The sequence below is a fragment of the Salvelinus alpinus genome, chromosome 7 (assembly GCF_045679555.1).
Source record: "Salvelinus alpinus chromosome 7, SLU_Salpinus.1, whole genome shotgun sequence".
Taxonomy (NCBI): domain Eukaryota; kingdom Metazoa; phylum Chordata; class Actinopteri; order Salmoniformes; family Salmonidae; genus Salvelinus; species Salvelinus alpinus.
The window spans coordinates 57167837-57184858 of NC_092092.1; the positions used below are offsets into that span (position 1 = coordinate 57167837).

Consider the following 17022-nt stretch of genomic DNA (forward strand, 5'->3'; position numbering starts at 1 on the left):
CGCACGCACGCAAGCACGCACGCACGCACGCACGCACGCACGCACGCACACACACACGCACACACGCACACACACACACACACACACAGATACAGATCAGCCTGTATGTCTGGGAAGACAATGGCAGAACAAGTCTGACTATGTTCCTTCTCCTTGTTAGAGAGAGATGATACAGGAGCACCACACACAGATTTGGTTACATGGAACGTCCACTTAAAATGAGTTCATGTCACTATGGTTTGGTTGCAATATTGAAGATATTTACTAGGTTGTTCCATGGATAAGTGTAGGGAGTTGACAAATGGCATTATAAATAGCATAAGGAGTCATTTTGCCTATAGCCTATTAGACTGAAGTTTATTGTTGGGTGCCTTAACAAAATGTTCATCAATTACAGATACTGTAAACTGTGGGCTTGAGCATCCTCTTCTTGACTTGGTCTCCCAGACACGGGGATGCATGAAACTGAACACCGGGACCTGTCTCACCTTTACAAAAAAAAATACAACTAACATTTGCAGTGAAATAGCTTTTTTCACAGCTATTTCACTTACAATTTGTATTATGCATTACATTTGATTAAATTGTACAATTTTAAGTTCACATGTTAACACCACCTTTTCAAATATGAGGAGAATAACATGTTTTCACCTTACATGTGGAATTGCAAGTTCACATGTGAAAAACAAACACTAATTTGCAGTTATGTACAGTTGAAGTCGGAAGTTTACATACATTTAGGTTGGAGTCATTAAAACTAGTTTTTCCACCACTCCACAAATTTCTTGTTAACAAACTTTAGTTTTGGCAAGTCGGTTAGGACATCTACTTTGTGCATGACACAAGTCATTTTTCCAAAAATTGTTTACAGACAGATAATTTAACTTATAATTCACTGTATCACAATTCCAGTGGGTCAGAGGTTTACATACACCAAGTTGACTGTGCCTTTAAACAGCTTGGAAAATTCCCGAAAATGATGTCATGGCTTTAGAAGCTTCTGATAGGCTAATTGACATAATTTGAGTCAATTGGAGGTGTACCTGTGGATGTATTTCAAGGCATACCTTCAAACTCAGTGCCTCTTTGCTTGACATCATGGGAAAATCAAAAGAAATCAGCCAAGACCTCAGAAAGAAAATTGTAGACCTCCACAAGTCTGGTTCATCCTTGGGAGCAATTTCCAAATGCCTGAAGGTACCACGTTCATCTGTACAAACAATGGTACGCAAGTATAAACACCATGGAACCACGCAGTCGTCATACCGCTCAGGAAGGAGACGCGTTCTGTCTCCTAGAGATGAACGTACTTTGGTGCGAAAAGTTCAAATCAATCCCAGAACAACAGCAAAGGACCTTGTGAAGATCCTGGAGGAAACAGGCACAAAAGTATCTATATTCACAGTAAAACAAGTCCTATATCGACATAACCTGAAAGGTCGCTCAGCAAGGAAGAAGCCACTGCTCCAAAACCGCCATAAAAATGCCAGACTACGGTTTGCAACTGCACATGGGGACAAAGATCGTACTTTTTGGAGATATGTTCTCTGGTCTGATGGAACAAAAATAGAACTGTTTGGCCATAATGACCATCATTATGTTTGGAAGAAAAGGGGGAGGCTTGCAAGCCGAAGAACACCATCCCAACCGTGAAGCACGGGGGTGGCAGCATCATGTTGTGGGGGTGCTTTGCTGCAGGAGGGACTGGTACACTTCACAAAATAGATGGCATCATGAGGATGGAAAATGATGTGGATATATTGAAGCAACATCTCAAGACATCGGTCAGGAAGTTAAAGCTTGGTCGCAAATGGGTCTTCCAAATGGACAATGACCCCAAGCATACTTCCAAAGTTGTGGCAAAATGGCTTGAGGCCAACAAAGTCAAGGTATTGGAGTGGCCATCACAAAGCCCTGACCTCAATCCTATAGAACATTTGTGGGCAGAACTGAAAAAGCGTGTGCAAGCAAGGAGGCCTACAAACCTGACTCAGTTACACCAGCTCTGTCAGGAGGAATGGGCCAAAATTCACTCAACATATTGTGGGAAGCTTTTGGAAGGCTACCTGAAATGTTTGACCCAAGTTAAACAATTCAAAGGCAATGCTACCAGATACTAATTGAGTGTATGTAAACTTCTGACCCACTGGGAATGTGATGAAATAAATAAAAGCTGAAATAAATCATTCTCTCGACTATTATTCTGACATTTCACATTCTTAAAATAAAGTGGTGATCCCAACTGACCTAAAACAGGGAATTTTTACTAGGATTAAATGTCAGGAATTGTCACACAATCACACAAACATATATCATTACCGAGTATAACATTGACTGCCTTATTGATTGCTGCCTCCCTTCATAGCATGTTAGCATAGCTCCTTCTCAGAGCTTCATTGGGCCCTCATGCTCTGACAGATGGGAGGTTAAAGGCTTCTTAAATGTCTATATCAATCTGCAGGGTTGTCACGGTGACAATGACGGAAACAGAACACCATTAGCTGTCAGGACGCGTCAAGGGGGATCATCAGAACAACATCCCAGAAGTGGATGGATGGCCCTCACTGTCACTATCTCTATGGACATTAGGGCTAGATCAGCCTCTAATGGCATTGGTGTAAATACCGAAAATGGTTTTGTAGTTTTAACTCCAATAATCACTAATATGCTTGTATTAAGTTAACCTGCTCAGATGACTTCTGAGGATATTATGAAGTCCAGAAATACAACATCCTGTATTACAGTGAATCTGATAACACTGACTGCATTGTTATATTTGTATTAATACGATCTGTTGAATACTAATATGGTTCTGACCCGGTGAGGGTATTGTCCTTTCAACGCCACACAACAAGCATTGTAGTCCATTCCCCTGGGATAGGAGACGTTTTGTTTTTGTCCTCTTTTCACACCAGCACTCCTTTTTGACACAGAGACTCCTCTCTCTTCTCTCCCGCTACACTGTAGCCCTTTTCAAACTGGGAAGCTCCAGGTCAGTTTCCCTTGCCAAGTTTTACGGCCTGCCATGTTGTCTATTCTGCTCAGCTATTTAAAAAATGTTGAATATCAACAATGGCTTTCACTGGTGCATTGTCAACTTTTGTATGAAGCAATCTTGGCTGAATGAGATGGGTCCCAGAGCAGGGAGGGCTCGGCTGTAGCGTGCACAGAGACACCACAGGCGCCTGCCTGGTTCTCCCTCTCTTGCTCTGCTGCAGGTGGGATCGAGGAGGCAGGAGCAGCCGCCCCTCTCGTCCCTGTCTTAGCCCAGCCGGTTGCGTCTGCATGGGGCTGGGCATTCCACTCACTCGTCAGTCCTCGCCGCGAGCCCTTCCTCATCACAAGGCCCCATCCCACTGGACCTGTCGTCTGGGAGCCACTGAACGTGTGACACCTCACACAGGGATCGGAGAGCAGGAGCCCCGAAGGCCAGTCAGAGATGGGTGAGTGTCTGAGTGTGATTTGGTGGTGGTTGGGAATTGTGAGGGAGGAAAGTGGGAGGGTGGTGTAGAGAGAGATGGTATGTGTCGTATGGTATGTTCTGTTCTCAGAGTTTTGTTCTCTGTAGCTCTATGCAGCTCCAAGACAGCAGAAAATCTAACGGCAATAAGTTTGCGGTCCATCTGAGTCATAGGGTTTTCATTTACAAAGTTGTTGGGTAGGAATGCAATCACTTTAAGATAAATCATGGAAACGTTTTCATGTCCAGTCTGGCAAAAATATTAAATGACTACAGATGATACAGATATCGCATTTTCTGTAAAGGTTTCACCTATTGGTCCGGATGCCATGATTGTATATTGTGTGTCTATTGAGCGGCAAGTTAGTAAAAATTACACAAGGTGGACAGGGCCAACAGAAGAGATAATGTGATTAAAGTGACTTTCAAAGCAGGTATGTCGCTTTAGATCAGAGCTCAAACTCAAACTAATGGCAATTTGGTGGTTTTCAAAATAAATGTGACGGTTTGACAGACCCAATACAGCTTGTTGACTGTAATGTACTGACATGTTAACCTAGTGCACAGGGATGTAATAAAATCTAAATTAAACTTCAAAGACAATTCCAAAGACAAAGCTCGTAACAGTTTATGTAATGCATGGCACGATTCACTACTCCCTTCATACGCTTGAATGCCTCCATGTGTTTACGCGGCTGATCATGTGTTTGTACAAGCACATGCATCTGTGTTTGCGTGAGTGAGTGAGTGAGTGAGTGAGTGAGTGAGTGAGTGAGTGAGTGAGTGAGTGAGTGAGTGAGTGAGTGAGTGAGTGAGTGAGTGAGTGAGTGAGTGAGTGAGTGAGTGAGTGAGGGAAAGACAAGAGGAAAAGATCAATGAGAGTGAATGAGCTCCAGTTGGAGGTAGCTTAGTGTCACTGTGTTACTGTCAGTGAGGAGTGCAGTGAGTCTGTGAGACATCTCATCTCCTTTCCGCTCAGCAGCAGCTTGTATCTTCCATTGACACGTCAGTCTCCGGGGCATTGAGCTGTCCTCTTCAGCTGCACTGATCTCACCCCTGTTGTGGGACTGTGTTTGTCTGTGAGCATTACGATTCAACTCAGTACCGTCATATGCACAAAGTAAACTACATGTATATATACAAAATATATACAGTACCAGTCAAAAGTTTGGACACACCTACTCATTCAAGGGTTTTTCTATGTTTTACTATTTTCTACTTCGTAGAATAATAGTGAAGACATCAAAACTATGAAATAACACATATGGAATCATGTAGTAACCAAAAAGTGTTAAACAAAGGAGCCACCGGTTGCCTTGATGACAGCTTTGCACACTCTTGGTATTCTCTCAACGAGATTCACTTGGAATGCTTTTCCAACAGTCTTGAAGGAGTTTCCACATATGCTAAGCACTTGTTGGCTGATTTTCCTTCACTCAGCAGTCCAACTCATCCCAAACCATCTTGTCACACCCTGACCTCAGAGAGCCTTTTTATGTCTCTATTTGGTTTGGTCAGGGTGTGATTTGGGGTGGGAATTCTATGTTTTAGTTTTCTATGATTTTGTATTTCTATGTTTTGGCCGGGTATGGTTCTCAATCAGGGACAGCTGTCTATCGTTGTCTCTGATTGGGAACCATACTTAGGTAGCCCTTTTCCCTCCTTTCGGTGTGGGAAGTTAACTTTGTTTGTGGCACATAGCCTTAAGCTTCACGGTTGTTTTTGTATTGTTTATTGTTTTGATTGTGTCATCCTAATAAAAGGAATATGTACGCTCACCACGCTGTGCTTTGGTCCTCTTCATTTGACGGCCGTGACACATCTCAATTGGGTTGAGGTCGGGTGATTGAGGAGGCTAGGTCATCTGAGACAGCACTCCATCATGACTCCTTGCTGTCCCCAGTCCACCTGGCCTTGCTGTTGCTCCAGTTTCAACTGTTCTGCCTGCAGCTATGGAACCCTGAGCTGTTCACCGGACGTGCTACCTGTCCCAGACCTGCTGTTTTCAACTCTCTAGAGACCGCAGGAGCGGTAGAGATACTCTTAATGATCGGCTATGAAAAGCCAACTGACATTTACTCCTGAGGTGCTGACTTGCTGCACCCTCGATAACTACTGTGATTATTATTATTTGACCATGCTGGTCATTTATGAACATTTGAACATCTTGGCCATGTTCTGTCATAATCTCCACCCGGCACAGCCAGAAGAGGACTGGCCACCCCTCATAGCCTGGTTCCTCTCTAGGTTTCTTCCTAGGTTTTGGCCTTTCTAGGGAGTTTTTCCTAGCCACCGTGCTTTTACACCTGCATTGCTTGCTGTTTGGGGTTTTAGGCTGGGTTTCTGTACAGCACTTTGAGATATCAGCTGATGTACGAAGGGCTATATAAATACATTTAATTGATTTGATTTTGATTTGATCACTATCCTTCTTGGTCAAATAGCCCTTACACAGACTGGAGGTTTGTTGGGTCATTGTCCTGTTGAAAAACAAATGATAGTCCCACGAATCACAAACCAGATGGGATGGTGTATCGCTGCAGAATGCTGTGGAGCCATGTTGGTTAAGTGTGCCTTGAATTCTAAATAAATCACAGACAGTGTCACCAGCAAAGCACCCCCACACCATCACACCTCCTCCTCCATGCTTCACGGTGGGAACCACACATGCAGAGATCATCCGTTCACCTACTCTGCGGCTCACAATGACACGGTTGTTGGAACCTAAAATCCACCGGTCTAATGTCCATTTCTCATGTTTCTTGGCCCAAACAAGTCTCTTCTTATTATTGATGTCCTTTAGTAGGCGTTTCTTTGCAGCAATTCGACCATGAAGGCCTGATTCACGTAGTCTCCTCTAAACAGTTGATGTTGAGATGTGTCTGTTACATTTATTTTGGATGCAATTTCTGAGGCTGGTAACTCTAACGAACCTATCCTCAGCAGCATAGCTAACTCTGGGTCTTCCTTTCCTGTGGCGGTACTCATGAGAGCCAGTTTCATCATAGTGCTTGATGGTTTTTTGCGACTGCATTTGAAGAAACTTTCAAAGTTCTTGAAATGTTCTGGATTGACTGACCTTCATGTCTTAAAGTAATGATGGACTGTCATTATCTTTGCTTATTTATGACTGCTTCACCTGGTTCACCAACTACTTCTCAGATAGAGTTCAGTGTGTCAAATCGGAGGGCCTGTTGTCCGGACCTCTGGCAGTCTCTGTGGGGGTGCCATAGTGTTCAATTCCCGGGCCGACTCTTTTCTCTGTATATATCAATGATGTCGCTCTTGCTGCTGGTGGTTTTCTGATCCACCTCTACACAGACGACACCATTCTGTATACATCTGACCCTTCTTTGGACACTGTGTTAACAAACCTCCAAACGAGCTTCAATGCCATACAACACTCCTTCCGTGGCCTCCAACTGCGTTTAAATGCTAATAAAACTAAATGCATGCTCTTCAACCGACTGCTGCCCGCACCCACCTGCCCGACTAGCATCACTACTCTGGACGGTTCTGACTTAGAATATGTGGACAACTACAAATACCTAGATGTCTGGTTAGACTGTAAACTCTCCTTCCAGACTCATCTCCAATCCAAAATCAAATCTAGAATCGGCTTCCTATTTTGCAACAAAGCCTCCTTCACTCATGCTGCCAAACATACCCTTGTACAACTGACTATCCTGCCAATCCTTGACTTTGGCGATGTCATTTACAAAATACCCTCCAACACTCTACTCAGCAAACAGGATGTAGTCTATCACAGTGCCATCCGTTTTGTCACCAAAGTCCCATATACTACCCACCACTGCGACCTGTATGCTCTCGTTGGCTGGCCCTCAGTTCATATTCGTTGCCAAAACAACTGGATCCAGGTCATCTATAAGTCTTTGCTAGGTAAAGCCCCGCCTTATCTCAGCTCACTGGTCACCATAGCAACACCGAACCGTAGCACGCGCTCCAGCAGGTACATTTCACTGGTCACCCCCAAAGCCAACACCTCCTTTGGCCGCTTTTCCTTCCAGTTCTCTGCTGCCAATGACTGGAACTAATTGCAAAAATCACTGAAGCTGGAGACTTATATCTCCCTCTCTAGCAGCTTACCGATCACTGTACTTGTACACAGCCAATCTGTAAATAGCACACCCAACTACCTCATCCCCATATTGTTATTTATCTTTTTGCTCTTTTGCACCCCAGTATCTCTACTTGCACATCATCATCTGCACATCTATCACTCCTATGGTAATGCTAAATTGTAATTATTTTGCCTCTATGGCCTAGTTATTGCCTTACCTCCCTAATCTTCTACATTTGCTTACACTGTACATAGATTTTTCTATTGTGTTATTGACTGTACGTTTGTTTATGTGTAACTTTGTGTTATTGTTTTTGTCTCACTGCTTTGCTTTATCTTGGCCTTGTTGCAGTTGCAAATGAGAACTTGCTCTCAACTGGCCTACCTGGTTAAATAAAGGTTAAATAAAAAAAATAAACATTTGAGCTGTTCTTGCATAATAGGGACTTGGTCTTTTACCAAATGATGCTATCTTCTGTATACCACCCCTACCTTGTTACAAAACAACTGATTGGCTCAAACGCATTAAGAAGGAAAGAAATTCCACAAATTAACTTTTAACAAGGCACACCTGTTAATTGAAATGCATTCCAGGTGACTACCTCTTGAAGCTGGTTGAGAGAATGCCAAGAGCATGCAAAGCTGTCATCAAGGCAAAGGGTGGCTACTTTGAAGAATCTCAAATATATTTTGATTTGTTTATACTTTTTTGGTTACTACATGATTCCATAGGTGTTATTTCATAGTTTTGATGTCTTCACTATTATTCTACGAAGTAGAAAATAGTACAAATAAAGAAAAACCCTTGAATGAGTAGGTGTGTCCAAACTTTTGACTGATACTGTATGTGGACATCTCTTCCAATTAGTGGATTCGGCTTTTCAGCCACACCCATTTCTGACAGGTGTATCAGATCAAGCAAACAGCAGAGCAATCTCCATAGACAAACACTGGCAGTAGAATGGCCTTACTGAAAAGCTCAGTGACTTTCAATGTGGCACCGTCATAGAATGCTACCTTTCAAGTCAGTTCGTCAAATTTCTTTCCTGCTATAGCTGCCCCAGTCAACTGTAAGTGCTGTTATTGTGCAGTGGAAGCAACAACGGCTCAGCTGCAAAGTGTTAGGCCACACACACTCACAGAACAGGACCGCCGAGTACTAAAGCGCATAGCGCGTAAAAATGATCTGTCCTCAGTTGTAACTCTCCCTACCGAGTTCCAAACTACCTCTGGAAGCAATGTCAACACAAGAACTGTTCGTCGGGGGCTTTATGAAATGGGTTTCCATGGCCGAGCAGCCACACACAAGCCTAAGATCACCATGCGCAATGTAAAGCATCGGCTGGAGTGGTGTAAAGCTCACCGCTAATGGACTCGCGTTCTCTGGAGTGATGAAACACCCTTTACCATCTAAAATTAAATAAAATTGTATTGGTCACATAACATATTTAGTAGATATTTTTGCTGGTATAGCAAAATTATTGTGTTCCTAGCTCCAACAGTGCAGTAGTATCTACCAATTCACAACAATACAGACTAATCTTACCGTAAAATAAATATATAAATATATCAGAGTTGCATTGACTACTATACTATTGTATACTATACTGTATTCTACTACAGTAGAATACAGTATATACATATGAAATGAGTAAAACAGTATGTAAACATTATTAAAGTGACTAGTGTTCCATTATTAAAGTGACCAGTTATTTCACGTCTATGTACATAGGGCAGCAGCCTTTAAGATGCAGGGTTGAGTAACCGGGTGGTAGCTGGCTACTGATGGCTATTTAACAGTCTGATGGTCTTGAGATAGAAGCTGTCTATCGGTCCCAGCTTAGATGCACATGTACTGACCTAGCCTTCTAGATGATAGCAGGGTGAACAGGCCTTGGCTCGGATGGTTGATGTCCTTGATGATCTTTTTGGCCTTCCTGTGACATTGGGTGCTGTAGGTGTCCTGGAGGGCAGGCAGTGTGCCCCCTATGATGCCTTGGGCAGACCGCACCACCCTCTGGAGAGCGTGCGGTTTTGGGCGGTTCAGTTTCCATACCAGCCGGTGACACAGCCCAACTGGATGCTCTCAATTATGCATCTTTAAAGTTTGTGAGGGTCTTCTTCAGCCTGAGATTGAAGAGGCGCTGTTGTTCCTTCTTCATCACACTGTCTATGTGGGTGGACCATTTTAGATTGTCAGTGATGTGTACACCGAGGAACTCTCCACTGCAGTCTCCGAAAGACCACGATCAGCTCCTTTATTTTGTATGCGTTGAGGGAGAGGTTATTTTCCCGGCACCACCCCGCCGGGGCCCTCACCTCCTCCCTGTAGGCTGTCTCGTCATTGTTGGTAATCAGGTGTAATACTGTTGTGTCATCTGCAAACTTGATGATTGAGTTGGAGGCGTGCGTGGCCATGCAGTCATGGTGAACAATGAGTACAGGAGGGGGCTGAGCACGCACCCTTGTTGGGCCCCTGTGTTGAGGATCAGTGTAGTGGAGGTGTTGTTTCCTACTTTCAGGAAAGTCCAGGACCCAGTTGCACAGGGCGGGGTTCAGACCCACGGCCCCAAGCTTAATGATGAGCTTGGAGGGTACTATGGTGTTGAAGGCTGAGCTATAGTCAATGCACGTCATTCTTACATAGGTATTCCTCTTGTCCAGATGGGATAGGGCAGTGTGCAGTGTGATGGTGATTGCATCGTCTGTAGATCTATTGGGGCGGTATGCAAATTGAAGTGAGTCTAGGGTGTAAGGTAAGGTGGAGGTGATAGGATCCTTAACTATCCTCTCAAAGCACTTCATGATGACAGAAGTGAGTGCTAAGGGGCGATAGTCATTTAGTTCAGTTATCTTTGCCTTCTTGGGTACAAGAACAATGGTGGACATCTTGAAGCAAGTGGGGACAGCAGACTGGGATAGGGAGAGATTGAATATGTCCGTAAACACTCCAGCCAACTGGTGTGCACATGCTCTGAGGACGCGGCTAGCGATGCCATCTGGGCTGGCAGCCTTGCGAGTGTTAACACGCTTAAATGTCCTACTCACGTCGGGCACGGAGAACGAGATCCCACAGTCCTTGGGAGCGGGCCGCGTCGGTTGCACTGTGTTATCCTCAAAGCGGGCGAAGAAAGTGTTTAGCTTGTTGAGGAGCAAGAAGACGTCAGTGTCTGCAACTTGGCTGGTTTTCCCTTTGTAGTCCGTGATTGTCTGTAGACCCTGCCACATACATCTCATGTCTGAGCCATTCAATTGCGACTCCACTTTGCCTCTGTACTGACGTTTTGCCTTTTTGATTGCCTTACGGTGGGAATAACTACACTGTTTGTATTCAACCATATTCCCAGTTACCATGCCGTGGTTAAATGCGGTGGTTCGCGATTTCAGTTTTCTGCAAATGCTGCCATCTAACCACGTTTTTTGATTTGGGTATACACTTCCTGATGAACTCAGTCACTGTGTCTGTGTATACCTCAATGTTATTCTCAGAGGCAACCCGAAACATATCCCAGTCCGCGAGATCAAAACAATCTTGAAGCATGGATCTGGCAGTCCGACTGACATATTTGGGTTTGCCGGATGGTAGGAGACCACTACCTGCCCCAATGCATAGAGCCAACTGTAAAGTTTAATGGAGGAGGACTAAAGGTCTGGGGATGTTTTTCATGGTTTGGGGTAGGCCCCTTAGTTCCAGTGAAGGGCAATCTTAGCACTACAGCATACAATGACATTCTAGACTATTCTGTGCTTCCAACTCTGTGGCATCAGTTTGGGGAAGGCTCTTTCCTGTTTACGCATGACAATGCCCCCGTGCACAAAGCGAGGTCCATACAGAAATAGTTTGTCGAGATCGGTCTGGAAGAACTTGACTGGCCTGCACAGACGCCTGACCTCAACCACACCGAACACCTTCGGGATTAATTGGAACGCCGACTGCGAGCCAGGCCTAATTGCCCAACATCAGTTCCCAACCTCACTAATGCTCTTGTGGCTGAAGTCCCCGCAGCAATGTTCCAACATCTAGTGGAAAGCCTTCCCAGAAGAGTGGAGGCTGCTATAGCTGCAAAGGGGGGGAACCAACTCCATATTAATGCCCATGATTTTGGAATGAGATGTTCGACGAGCAGGTCTACCTTTGGTCATATAGTGTATGTGTCCTTCTGACTGAGATCCTCTTTATTCAATCCCCTGTACAAGTGAAAGACATTGGCTCTGAACGTAGTGTCACAAAGCACACCATGACAAACCATCAGGATTATAGCACCCAGTACTGGACCATAGATACGTTAGTAAGTCTATTCCTAGATATTGATAGTACTCCTAAAAGCCTGTTTCCCCCATTCAATGTTCTCTGTCAGTAATATACAGAGCCTAATGTCCTGTAAGTGTGATTTGATCCTGTCTGTTTCAGTGGAGGATGCTGAGGGGAGGACGGCTCATAATAATATCTGGAACGGCGCAAATGGAATGGGACCAACCCCATAGAAACCATGTGTTTGATATATTTTATGCAATTCCAACGATTCCACTCCAGCCATTACCACGAGAATGTCCTCCCCAATGAAGGTGCCACCAGCCTCCTGTGGTCTGTTTATTTTCCAGAATGGTGTCAGTCCTGATGTAATGGTCATGTGGTGGGAAGTGTGTTTTTGAGGGGGTAGCTGTATTTTCTAATGTTCCGTGTTAAAACTCCCCAAAAAGATTTGTCCTCATTCCAGACTTTCCTTACTGCTTATGTAGACTTTGCCCATGTTCAATTGCTTTTCACACATTTGGTTACGTTACAGGCTTGTTCTAAAATGGATCAAATTAATTGTTTTCCTAATCAATCTACACACAATACCCCATAATGTCAATGCAAAAACAGGTTTTTAGACATTTTTGGCAATGTATTAAACATTTAAAACAGAAATACCTTAGTTACGTAAGTATTCAGATCCTTTGCTATGAGACTCGAAATTGAGCTCAGGTGCATCCTGTTTCCATTGATCATCTTTATGATGTTTATACAACTTGATTGGAGTCCAACTGTGCTAAATTCAATTGATTGAACATGATTTGGAAAGGCACACAACTGTCTATGTAAGGTTCCACAGTTGACAGTGCATGTCAGAGCAAAAACCAAGCCATGAGATCGAAGGAATTGTCCGTAGAGCTCCGAGACAGGATTGTGTCGAGGCACAGATCTGGGGAAGGGTACTAAAACATTTCTGCAGCATTGAAGGTCCCCAAGAACACAGTGGCCTCCATCATTCTTAAATGGAAGAAGTTTGGAACCACCAAGATTCTTCCTAGAGCTGGCCGCCCAGCAAAAGTGAGCAATTGGGGGAGAAGGGCCTTGGTCAGGGAGGTGACAAGGAACCCGATGGTCACTCTGATAGAGCTCCAGAATTCCTAGGTGGAGATGGGAGAAGGACAATCATCTCTGCAACACTCCACCAATCAGGCCTTTATGGTAGAGTGGCCAGACGGAAGCCACTCCTCAGTAAAAGGCACATGACAGCCCGCTTGGAATTTGCCAAAAGGCACCTAAAGGACTCAGATTATGAGAAACAAGATTCTCTGGTCTGCGGCAGGGACTGGGAGACTAGTCAGGATCGAGAGAGACCCTTGAGACCCTTGATGAAAACCTGCTCCAGAGTGCTCAGGACCTCAGAAGGTTCACCTTCCAACAGGACAACAACCCTAAGCACACAGCCAAGACAACACAGGAATGGCTTCAGGACAAGTCTCTGAATGTTCTTGAGTGACCCATCCAGAGCCCTGACTTGAACCCGATCGAACATCTCTGGAGAGACCTGAAAACGGCTGTGCAGCGACACTCCCCATCCAACCTGACAGAGTTTGAGAGGATCTGCAGAGAAGAATGGGGAAGCTCCCCAAATAGACTTGAGGATGTTATCGCTGCCGATGGTGCTTCAACAAAGTAAGGAGTAAAGGTTCTGAATACTTATGTAAATGTGTTTTTTCAGTTTTTCATAAATATGCCCAAATTTCTAAAAACCTATTTTTGCTTGTCATTATGGGGTATTGTGTGTAGATTGATGAAAAACTATTTAATACATTTTAGAATAAGGCTGTAATGTAACAACATTTTGAAAAAGTAAAGGGGTCTGAATACTTTCCAATGCGCTGTGTGTTTATAGACCCTGGTAAGGCAGTGAGTGAGTTGATGTCTTGCTACCTCTGGAGATCCAACCGGCAGCACAGTCCTCTGTCTCACCTCTCAAAGTGAGCTCAGCTCACCCCTCGTTACCTCAGGGAAGGTGCCACCAGCAGCACCCTCCTTTCAGACTCAGGCCAGGCCATCCATTAACCTGTCAACACTCCTACTTCCCCACCTTAGTTTGGGCTGAATTTAGAACACTGTCTGTAATGAAACCACCAGTAATCACCCAAACGCATCTCGTCACGCTCAAGGTAATTAATATATTTGGAGGGCGATGGCTAACTCTTAATTAAATTATGCCTCTTTTAATGAGACCGTGACTGAGACTAAATGTATGGCCACTATCTCCATTATCAAGAGCTTGGTGCGCAACAGAGATTTGTCATTTTCCTCCAAATCACTCGCAGATTAGGTTTAATGACGCTCGTGATTAATCTATCAATTTATACTTGTTTGTTTCTCTCTTAAACATATAATAAATTACATTTTGTAATTACCTCAGCCAGCTTTGGCTACTGTAAAAGCCTCCGTTTCTGCAATTAATGCACAAAAGTATTCCTATTATATATACATTTTTAGGGAAAATACAGATAACTTCATGGTATTAATCATATTACAAAATTGGATGTTTTTAATTAATTCAAGATACACTCCGAAAATTAATTGCGCATTCTCACAATACTATCTTAAACTAATGAAGGCTCGACAAAGAGACTGCTTAATTTTTTTTAAAGGTGCCAGATTAGTGGGATCTCAATTATGGCTAAAACAAAAGCCAGCCGCTTGCTAGGGCATGGCGCAAAGAAAGAAAATGATGCTTCAGCACTTTCTCCCAAACAAAAAAAGGAGAACGTTTCTATTGTTTTTGGGGAACTGTAGAACATGGCAATGATTCAAAAGATACACGAGAAATAATGAGTGCTGTAATTAGCCATGCAGTAGGCAATAACAGTCTTTAAAACGATAACGTAGAGTAGACAGAGGTGGTTCATAAAAGGTGATTTACAAGCGACAACGTCACTAAACAGGATGGCATCATCGGCCTGCAGACAGACAGGGTATTGTGTTATAACCTCAGCAGCCTATAACATTAAGTATAACATTAAGCATACTGTACACTCTTAGAAGTGAAGGTGTCTTGAAGACCCTTTTGGGTTGCCACACCGGAGGCTCCTTGAGAAAACCTCTCTGGAAATGGTCTTTCAAGAACCCTCTGAAAGGGTATTCGACGAACCCCTGTGTAAAGGTTCAAACCAGAATTGAAGCTACAAAACTGTCAGTGTTCAACATGAACATACACAGCAGGACAGATGAACAGGAATTACATTTATGTTAATATCTATCTTAAAGCCACGCCCCTACTAAGCCTCGCCTCCACTCCAGGATTCCTCCAAGGAACCCTTTGCTACATTGAACCATTAAAAGTTTCCTCCAAGAACCTCTCAAAAAACCGAAGGTGCAAGTATGAACCATTGACTAGCAATCCAGGAGGTTACAGACCACCACATATACAGGGCTACAGTTAATAAAAAAAGGAGGTGGATGGAGGTGATTGGCCCATAGGGTCAATTGAGATGATAGAGATTACAACACATTTTAATACGAGGGCCTTTTCAGTTGAGGAAGTTCTCAGCAACCGAATCTGCTCTCACGCAAACATAGAAGTAGTCATGTTACATCCTCATTTTAAAACAATGAATTGTTTTAACAGCCAGCTTGACTCAGTGGCTCAGTAGAAAAAAACATATGACATTTTCTGCTTAATTAAAACTGAATCAAAATTTGCTTTGAATGGTCATGATCTAATAATTCAGGGTATTTCAGTATTCTTTTTTTAATTTAACGCATCATATACCAAATGTGCTGTTATGGATGTTTTTTTAATTGTCCATACTAAAAGTAAGGGATTATTGTTTTAAAATGTGATCCAGGGAGCAAATTGAAAGCGTCTATTCATTTAAAATGCTTCTTTTCTAATGCCCTTTTTATGTGACATACGTTCATTAAAGCTTTGAGGTACATTGGTCAATAACCCTTATATAAAATGCATATTTTACTTAAGGCATCACAAAATGATTGCCTACCATTGCCTTGACTAAGTCTATTCAACATATTCACACATTAAGTGTGTGTTATTTATTCTAAAAAGACAAGTAAACAACCCACTATGTTTTAGTGTTCGCAATAGTCATTTAAAATAACCTATTATAGAGAGGAAGCAGCTATTGCTACAGCCTGACTAAATTTAGGCCTGTGCCCAGGAGGTTGGTGGCACCTTAATTGGGGAGGACGGGCTCGTGGTAATGGCTGGAGCGGAATCAGTGGAATGGAATCAAATACATCAAACACGTGTTTTGATGCCGTTCCCTTACACCGTTCCAGACATTATTATGAACCGTCCTCCCCTAGGCAGCCTCCACTGGGCCTGAGAGTTGTAGCTCAAAAGTGACTGCGTCTTCTGCCTGTAAGGTGAGCTGCTGTCTTCTCAGTGAGTGTGTGGATGTGTGTCGGTGAGTAGGCGAGTCGGTGGGTGTGCGTGACAAAAAGTGTTTATGGATGCGACCACGAGTACGACACCAAGCAAGAGCAATACATCCCAAGGTGGCGAGCCTCAGGACACTCTCTTGGCTAAGTGAGATGGAGCAGAGAGAGTGCTGGGTGGTCACGCCTTGTCTGCTGATGACAGTGACGGGTTAAAGAGATTACACCGGGGACTGTGTGTGTCAGCAGCCGTGGGCCGGCCCTCCTCACACTGGAACACAATGAGCAACGACATGCTTGGGCTGCTGGGGGGGAAAGCTCAGTTTCAGGCATTCCTCACAAACAGCTACAGGGGGGAAATAACATGTTGCATGTTGTCTTTGCTTCTCAGCTCAATTGAGACCCTTACATTCCAGCAGGCCCAACAAGGTGGCCAGTTGGGTGTTGGTGGTGAGTGCGGACGTAATATAACGTCTCAGAGCTGAGCTGAGCCTCATCGGTGCAATGACAACACACCAAATGACTCATCTGAAGCAGTGGCAAGACCTTTTCATTAGCCCTGGTGGACAGACGACACACCACTAAAGCTCGTTGGCTGCCTGTGAAAAAGGGAAATGAGTTCTGTTCTGAATGGTTGTTTTTCTTCTCTTTGAAGGTATGAAGGACAGGCCCTCTGTCTTAATGACTGACTGACTCACGGACATGGCTTTCAACAACATGGTCGGTCCTAGAGGAAGAAATGATGCTCTAGCAGTCACACAACCCAACACACGGTGAGTTGAATAGACCCCCCTTCTCCATTCCCCATCTCTCTCGATTCATTAGGCCAGA

The 17022-nt window shown here is 43.8% G+C and overlaps 1 long non-coding RNA gene across 3 annotated transcripts in view; it reads left to right on the forward strand.

Annotated features, from left to right (window-relative positions):
* Positions 1–3053: 3053 nt before the first annotated feature.
* Positions 3054–17022, forward strand: part of LOC139581293 (uncharacterized) — a 121047-nt gene continuing 107078 nt past the window's right edge. The window contains exons 1-2 of one of the 3 annotated variants that reach the window (XR_011676183.1): positions 3054–3443; positions 16847–16964. This is a non-coding gene — a long non-coding RNA (uncharacterized lncRNA). The remainder of the gene's footprint in view (positions 3444–16846; positions 16965–17022) is intronic. The other 2 variants (XR_011676181.1, XR_011676182.1) reach the window with 2 other exon arrangements.